Genomic DNA, 9,041 nt, shown 5'->3' with positions numbered 1-9,041 from the left:
CAGCCTTCAGCACGCAACCATCTTGTCTTTCTGCCCGAGGTTGATCTGTCAGTTGAAGCCATCTACCCAGAGCCTGCCAAGGAGCCACTATATCTTCATAATGTTGATCATCAAAGCTTCACGCGGCCAATAGAAGGAGTTCATGTTCCAAATGTTGCTGTTCCAGCTTATCCTCTGGCTGGCAATGTGCGTATGCCTCATTGTGCAAACACTGAAGCCACTGCTAGTACAATTGCGCAAAGGCCTCGGAAGCGTTCTCGTGTACTCAATGACCGAGAGCTGCTTGTGGCCTTACATCAGAAGCAAGACAAGCACCACGACTGGCTAAAGCGTCAGATGCAGAGTCTCTTGGTAGATGTCAATCGCATTCGAAACCTGGCCACCAAGAACTCATTTGTTGCCCAAGAAAATGCACGACTGTCCTGGAAGAGCCTTACTCTACTATATTCTGAAGATGATCTTCGAGCAGATGGCTTCACCGAGGGCTTCAAGTTTGATTCCAGGCCTCCACCAAATGCAAGCTGGCGCCACACTCCCTCTCTTGAAGATTCTGAGTATTCATCTTCGGTTGCAACTGTTGTTGTGAATGTCGTTGATGAAGAAGACGACGCCACTTCACCGACCATGGCTATACTGCATCTCGACACTGCACCAGGCCCTTCTGCACCACCAAACTCCAACGCCGCCCCTGCTCCTTCTGGAAATGAGTAGATGCTCTATGTATTCAAACCTTTTTGGTCATTACTGACAAAAGGGGGAGAAGCATATGTGTTGATAGTCTTCAAGCGGGTCCCTATGGGTGGTTGCATTATTTTGCCAAGTGTTTACAACTCTCATCTTTTGATACATTTGGTTCCTTGAGTTGTAACACTTAAACTCGATGGTCGTTTGCTACTTTTTTGTGCTATTCTCTGATGCAATGATAAATTCCACATGAAGTCATTATGCAGACGTCCATTTTCCATTATGCATATCATTATCTTCATTATCTACTTATATGCATAATGTGTTGTCTTCACACTTTGAAGATGGCCTCCACAAAGCAAAACCTGCCATGTGCATTTGCATTCAAAAGCAAATCATTTATATGCACATCTTCAGGGGGAGCCTTGTCATATGTATGAAAACAATACTCACAATACTAAAATTTCACATACTTTTATCCCCGTTGAAAACTTCAACCAGTTTGTCATGAATCACCAAAAAGGGGGAGATTGTAAGTGCATCTAGTGCCACCCCTAGTTGGTTTTGGAGTATTGACGATAAACTTGGTTGAGGGACTAATGTGTTTGTGAGAATTGCAGGTTAAGACAGGTAGTAGTCCCATATTGATTCAGTTTACCTACCAGAGATGACCCCTAAAAACGTGTGAAGACATTGAAGACAATGGTGGTTTGTGATGATATTTACATTGAAGATTATGACAAGAGAAGACATCGCATGAATACAATGGAGTGCAAAGACATAGTTGTTTTGTAGTTCCTTTTCTTCTTAGTTGAGTCATAGGAACCACCATACTGTTAAGTGGGGTCCAAGTAAACAAAGTCAGAGTGGCTGATGTGATGCTGGACCAAATCCTATGTCTTCGAGCGAAGACAATGAGAGCGAATCCAGAGCTGGATGAGTCAGCTTACTTGTAGCCCAAGTCAAGCTGCCGCGTGTGTTTGAAATCTGACCGTTGGACACATGTCAGTTGCTTAGTGACCCACAGTCATTTTGGACAAATCAGGTCGGGTTGCCTCCTGGCTATAAATAGCCCACCCTCTACACCATAAATTGGTGACTGCTCAGAGTTAGTGCACGACTTTTGTCGTTTGAGAGCAACCCACCTCCAAAGCCTTTGAGAGAGTAATCCATGCAAGGAAAAAGCCCAAACACCTAGAGCCTAAGAGTGTTAGGCATCACTGAAGTCCTTCTGTCCGCATGATCTGAAGACTTATTACACTTGAGGACCATGAATCCTCCAGCCAGTTAGGCGTCACGTTCTGAGCATCCAAGAGTCATTGTGGATTGCCAGTGAACGAAGTCTGTGAAGGTTTGGAAGTCTCCCTTGAAGACTTACCAGAGTGATTGAGCAAGGACTAAGTGTTCTTAGCTCAAGGGAAATAAGGTGAAGACACGGTCTTCTGAGTTCAATCTCAGCCTCCCTAACCAGACGTACAGTTGTCACAACAACCGGAATTGGTCCAACAAATCCCTTGTCCTCTCCGAGCAACTGGTACTATCCCTCCTCTCTCTTTACTTACCGTTTCTCTTTGTGAAGTCTTAGCCCATTTGCCTGATCAGATTGACTTCACTAAGTGAAGAATGTTTACTGTTTGGCTTCATACTATCTTCCATCATGATCTTTACTACCTATCTGCTGATAGTCTTCGCGCTTTCACTTCATTGCTTACTTGACTATGGCTTGTCTAGTGTAGTCTACCTTCCGCTGCATATCAATAGGTTCATTTCTATTGTTTGTCTTCAAAGCACCCATGTTTTGAAGACTTTCATAAAAATCGCCTATTCACCCTCCCCTCTAATCGAATACTAGCACTTTCAATAGGTATCAGAGCAAGGTGCTCCCTTGTTCTGTGTGATCGGTTTAACCGCCTTGAGTTTAGCTATGTCGACTGCATGGATAATCAAGGCCTCCGCTGCGTGCCCTATCTTTGATGGCACTGATTACCCCTACTAGAAGAATAGTATGTGTATGCATCTTGAAGCCATTGACATCGATATCTGGTATGTCATCAAGAACGGCGTTCCCAAGGACGGTGAAGGTGTTACTCCTGCTGATGTCAAGAATTTCATTCAACTGGACTCTACTGCCAAGAACATCATCTGTGGTCATCTGACCAAAGGACAATATGGTCGTGTGAGTGCTCTAGAAACTGCGAAGCTAGTCTGGGACTGGCTCTCCAAGGTCAATGAAGGCGTCTCCACCCAAAGAGATTCAAGGATCATTGTTCTTTGCAATATGTTCAACCGTTTCAAGAGAAATGACAATGAGAATGTCCAACTCACATTTGATCGCCTCACTGATATCACTAATGAGCTTCATCCCCTCGGCGCCACTGAGATCACCAAGCATGAAATCGTCAAGACACTTTTGAGATCACTTTACAACTCGTTTGACACCCTGGCCCTGATGATTCAAAAGCACCCTGACTTCAAGACTCTCGATCCGTCTGACATACTTGAGAGGCTCAACATACATGAGTTCCAGCTGTCTAAGAAAAGAGATATCTATGGTCCCAACTATGGCCGTACTCGCAGTTTGAAGGCAAAGGTTGTTTCCTCATCTGAAGAAGAATCTGACTGCGGTTCTGGGGATCCTGAAGATATTGGAAAGGAGCTTGCTTTGCTTGTGAAGAAGTTCCAGAAATTCACCAAGAAGAAAGACTTCAGAAAGTCTTCAAGATCCAGCTCTAGAAATGATGAAGCTTCCTCTCGTGACCACAAGAAGAGAACCTACCACAAGTGCAAGAAACTTGGTCACCACATCTTTGAGTGTCCACAGTGGGACAATGAGACAAAGAAGAAGAAGAGCCATGATTATGATTCTGATGACAAGAAGAAGAAGAAATCCTCAAAGTCTTCTTCCAAGTCTTCATCGAATTCTTCATCACACAAGAAGAGCTCATCAAGCAAGGCCCGTGCATTTGTTGGGAAGGAAATGGATTCATAGGAGGAGTCTGCATCTGAGGGGGTAGAGGTGGAGTCTGAAGACGAATCTGATTCTGGAGTAGCAATCCTGGCTCTAGCTTCTGCGTATGTCGCCAAGTCCATCTTCAACACTGAAGACAATGGCCTCATCACCAACGCTCATGTCAAGGATGAGGATGACTTTGATCCCACCTACTGCTTCATGGCACGTGGTTCCAAGGTAAACTCACGCGATGCTTACTTTCAAACATCAAGTGAAGATGACTCTGAATGTGAATCTAAACCTAGCTACAAAACACTTGCTAAAATTGCAACCGAACAACAGAATGCTATGGAACATATTCAAAAGTTGCTAGACAAAAGCGATGACCTATTGGACGCGGAAATGACCTGAACTCAATCTTTAATTGAAGACATTAAAAATGTTCATGTTAAGTATGAAGAACTTGAAAGTCATCATGAATCACTCTCAACAACTCATGAAAAGCTCTCCTATGATTATCTTCAAAGGAAGCGAGAGCTAGAAAATTGAGATCGGCCCATGAAGATCTTCAAAAGGAGAACGAGTCACTCCGCGCTCAATAGATCAGTTCCGCTCAGGAAGGATTTGAACCACCATGTCTAAAATGTCTTGAGCGTGATAATGCTGTCTCTGTTACTAAATGTTCAACTGCTTCTACTGTTGCAATATCTTCAACTGCTAATGTGGTAACTAACCCCTCTGCTGAGGATACCACTACTATTGCTGATGAGAATGCCAGGTTCAAGACATTGCTTGAGACAGGAATGTACAAAAGTCTCAAAGGGCATCAGGCACTATGTGATGTCCTCAAAAAGCAGATTCTGAACCGAAACCCTAGGAAAGAGGGTGTTGGGTTCGAGAGGAAAATGAATGTTGATGGTTCTTACTGGATGCCTGAGCAGTATGCCAAAACCACATGGGTTGCTGCAAAGGGACCTTCAGTGGATCCATCTACCCTATCTGGCTTCTCTTGTTCTAACCCAATTATCATTAATGAATCCTTTGATGCAAACTATAAACTGTTCAGGAATCAGAATGGTGAAGTGTTTGCCAGGTATATTGGTACTAACTGCAGGAACGAACCACCTCTTAAGAGTCTGGGTACCCAAAAGTTGTCTTGAAAGTCTTCCCATGAATGTCATCATGACACCATCTGGGAAGAAGACAAATCCCAGACCAAAAGCTTCATATGGTCCAAAGGCTTCATACAGACAGAGGACTCACCAGAGTCACCCTAACGCCAATGTTTTGCAGGGAAACCATACTCAGACTTTTGAATATAAGCGTGTTTCGTCAAACCGCTATGTTCATAAGACCAAAACTTTTCTGCTTATTCTTATGAGTATTACTCACCTCCTGCAAGGCTATTTGCTAGGGCTCCAAAGCCGAAGTTCTTAGATGCTGCACTTAGACTCATTGCTTCTAAGCCACCCCTGAAGATGTGGGTGGTTAAGAAAACTTAACTCTCTTTTGCAGGGAAAGGTCTCCAGCCGGAAATCAAAGGCATCTGGTGCTTATGCTGGGGACCTTAAACATCTTGTGGGACGCAATATAAAATGTCCAAATGGTCTTACTATGTATTTCGTCCCGGGATTCCTTGACAATCACCCTAATTATCCTAACCAAGATCTAAACTTTCATGTTCCGCTTGTTTGTCAAATGTTTCTGCTTCACAATTCCCTTGGTGAAGCCTATCCCCCAAACTGTACTGTAGGATATGACACCCAAGGCTTCAGAATGGATCATGGATAGTGGCTGCACCAACCACATGGCTGGTGATCGAAGTCTTCTGATGGATTCAACCCTACGCCTGTCTGACAAAAGTCACATCACATTTGCTGACACTGGTAAAAGCAAGCTATTGGGTCTTGGTAGAGTTGCAATTTCAAAGGATCAGCACATGGATAAAGTTATGCTTGTTGAATCCCTTGGTTTCAACTTAATGTCTGTCTCAATGCTTTGTGATTTGAACATGATTGTGATATTTGGAAAATATCGTTACCTTGTGCTTATGGAATTTGACAAGTCTCTAGTCTTTGAAGGGTATTGAAAAGATGATCTGTATATTGTAGATTTCTCAGCAAGACCAGAGTTGGCCATATGTCTTCTAGCAAAAGCTTCAGAGTGTTGGCTCTAGCATCAGAGGCTAGGACATGCTAGCATGAGGAACTCGTACACTCTCGCGAAGAAGAAGCATGTTGTGGGGATCGAAGGCATTAAGTTCAAGAAGGATCATCTGTGTGGTGCTTGTGAAGCTGGGAAGATGACTAGGGCCAAGCATCCCTCAAAGACAATCATGACAACATCACAACCCTTCGAGATGCTTCACATGGACTTATTCATCCCTACTCACTACTCTACTCTTACTACCATTGCTTGTCTGTATGGCTTCGTCATTGTTGATGATTACTCAAGATATACATGGGTGCATATAATCCTCTACAAGATTGAAGTGCAGGATGTCTTCAGACGATTCGCCAACCGTGCCGTGATGAACTATGGCATCAAGATCAAGCACATCAGAAGTGACAACGGCACAGAATTCAAGAACACTCGCCTCAACACTTATCTTGATACACTGGGCATCACTCATGAATTCTCAGCTCCTTACACACCTCAGCAGAATGGCATCATGGAGCACAAGAACATAACCCTCATTGAGATGGCTCGGACGATGCTTGATGAGTACAAGTCTCCAAGGAATTTCTGGCCTGAAGCTATTGATACTGCATGCCATGTCATCAATTGTGTTTATCTTCACAAGCTTCTAAAGAAGACATCATATAAGCTGCTAACTGGTAAGAAGCCAAACGTCAGTTACTTCAGAGTATTTTGTGCTAGGTGCTGGAACAAGGATCCACATCACACTTCAAAATTTGCACCAAAACAACATGAAGGTTTTATGCTTGGATACGGAAAGGATTCACACTCCTACAGAGTCTTCAACCTCTTTCACTATAAAGTGGTTGAAACTGTGGATGTGCGGTTCGATGAGACTAACGGCTCGCAAAGAGAGCACCTGCCAAATGTGCTAGATGAAGTCCCTCCTAGTGAATCTACCAAGCTTATGGGTACTGGAGAAATCATACCTTTAGAAGCTCAGGCTGAAGAAGAAATCATCATTGCACCAAATCAACCCAAAGACAATGCTCAACCGGAAGTCAATACTGAAGCTGAAGACAATGATCTGCAAGGGCAAAATCTTCGTCCACTACATCCCCGAGTTGCAAATGAAGTACAAATAGAGAAAATAATCGATAGCATCAACACACCTGGTACACTCACTCGTTGAAGAGCAACGCAGCTAGCAATTTTCTGTGGGCACTTTGCATTTGTCTCTATATCTGAACCCAAGAAAGTTGTTGAAGCCTTCATGGAACCTGAATGGATTCAAGCTATGCAAGAATAGCTTCATCTCAAGGTTACACTCAAATAGAAGGGATTGACTTCGATGAAACATTCGCTCCCGTGGCTAGGCTTAAAGCCCTTTGCATATTGCTAGCCTATGCCAACCATCACAACATTCTTCTGTACCAAATGGATGTGAAGAGTGCCTTTCTCAATGGCAAGATTGAAGAAGAAGTGTATGTTGCACAACCACCTAGCTTTGAAGATCCAAAACATCATGATATGGTATACAAGCTCAACAAGGCACTATATGGCCTCAAACAAGCTCCCCGCGCTTGGTATGACACACTCAAAGACTTTCTGAAGAGCGAAGGCTTCAAACCTGGTTCTCTAGATCCTACACTCTTCACAAAGACATATGACAGTGAACTGTTTGTGTGCCAAATCTATGTGGATGACATTATCTTCGGTTGCACTGACAAAAGATACAGTGTGAGTTTGGGCACATGATGCAAGAGCAATATCAGATGTCCATGATGGGTGAGCTAAAAAAATTCCTCGGTCTTCAAATTCATCAGCAGAGAAATGGCATCTTCATTTCACAAGAAAAATACCTCAAAGATTGCGTGAAGAAGTTTGCAATGCAAGACTGCAAAGGATACACAACGCCAATGCCAACCAAAAGTCATCTAGGTCCCGACGACAATGGTAAAGAGTTCGATCAAAAGGTATACCGCTCCATGATTGGTTCTTTACTCTACTTATGTGCATCTAGGCCACATATAATGCTTAGTGTTTGCATGTGTGCCCGATTCCAAGTGGCACCAAAGGAGTCGCATCACCTTGCGGTGAAGAGAATACTTAGATATTTGGCTCACACCCCAACAATAGGATTATGGTATCCAAAGGGCTCAACATTTGATCTGATTGGGTATTCTGATGCTGATTATGCCGGTGACAAGGCTGATCGCAAGTCCACTTCAGGAACATGTCAATTTCTCGGACGATCTCTTGTCTGTTGGTCTTCAAAGAAGTAGAACTGTGTATCACTCTCCACTGTTGAATCTGAATACATTGCTGCTGGATCATGCTATGCTCAGCTTCTCTGGATGTAGTAAACTCTCAAGGACTGGCATCAACACGAAGAATGTACCACTCTTCTACGACAATGAAAGCACCATCAAGCTTTCCAAGAATCCAGTTCAGTAGTCGAGGACAAAGCACATTTAGATCCGTCATCACTTTCTCAGAGATCATGTCAACAAGCAAGATATTGATATCATTCACGTCAACACTAAAGATCAATTGGCAGATATCTTCACTAAGCCCTTGGATGAGAAAAGGTTTTGCAAGCTGCAGTGTGAGCTAAATATCTTAGGATCCTCAAATGTCCTGTAATTGGACACACATCCTAATGCTTATGCATGTTGATAACTTATTACCCTCTAAGTGTGAATACATTAATGTGGAATTTGAGTGTGAATACATTAATGTGGAATACATTAACATGGAATACACAAAGTAACATATATCTTTAATCAATGAAGACTTATTAGCTCTGAGTGTGAATACATTAACATAGAATTTGATTTCGGAGCACCATGATAATTGTGTGCCGTGTCTGCGTCTAGTTCCTATACGGTGGGTAATGTCACCACCAAATTCTTATTGAAGTGTTTTTGTTGGCATCATGGTTACATAGTCTTCGCAATTGGTTTGTCTTCAACATTGATTTGTCTTCAAAATTTATCTTTGCAATGTTGAGTTGGTATATATATAGGGCTGGACTATTCTGTTACCCATAACAGAATATTATTCTGTTACCCCTCGCCCCTATAAGGGCGCGATGCTCCCACCTCCCGACGACCAGCCGCGCCTCTGCCTCCCACCCCCTAGCGACCCGCCACGGCCCTGCCTCCACCCTCCCGGCGACCCGCCGCGGCCCCGCCTCCCACCCTCCCGGTGACCCGCCGCGGCCCCGCCTCCCACCCTCCCGGCGACCCGCCGTTGCCCCGCCTCC

Source organism: Triticum dicoccoides, chromosome 2B, assembly GCF_002162155.2.
Source record: "Triticum dicoccoides isolate Atlit2015 ecotype Zavitan chromosome 2B, WEW_v2.0, whole genome shotgun sequence".
NCBI lineage: Eukaryota > Viridiplantae > Streptophyta > Magnoliopsida > Poales > Poaceae > Triticum > Triticum dicoccoides.
This window is presented reverse-complemented; position numbering follows the sequence as displayed.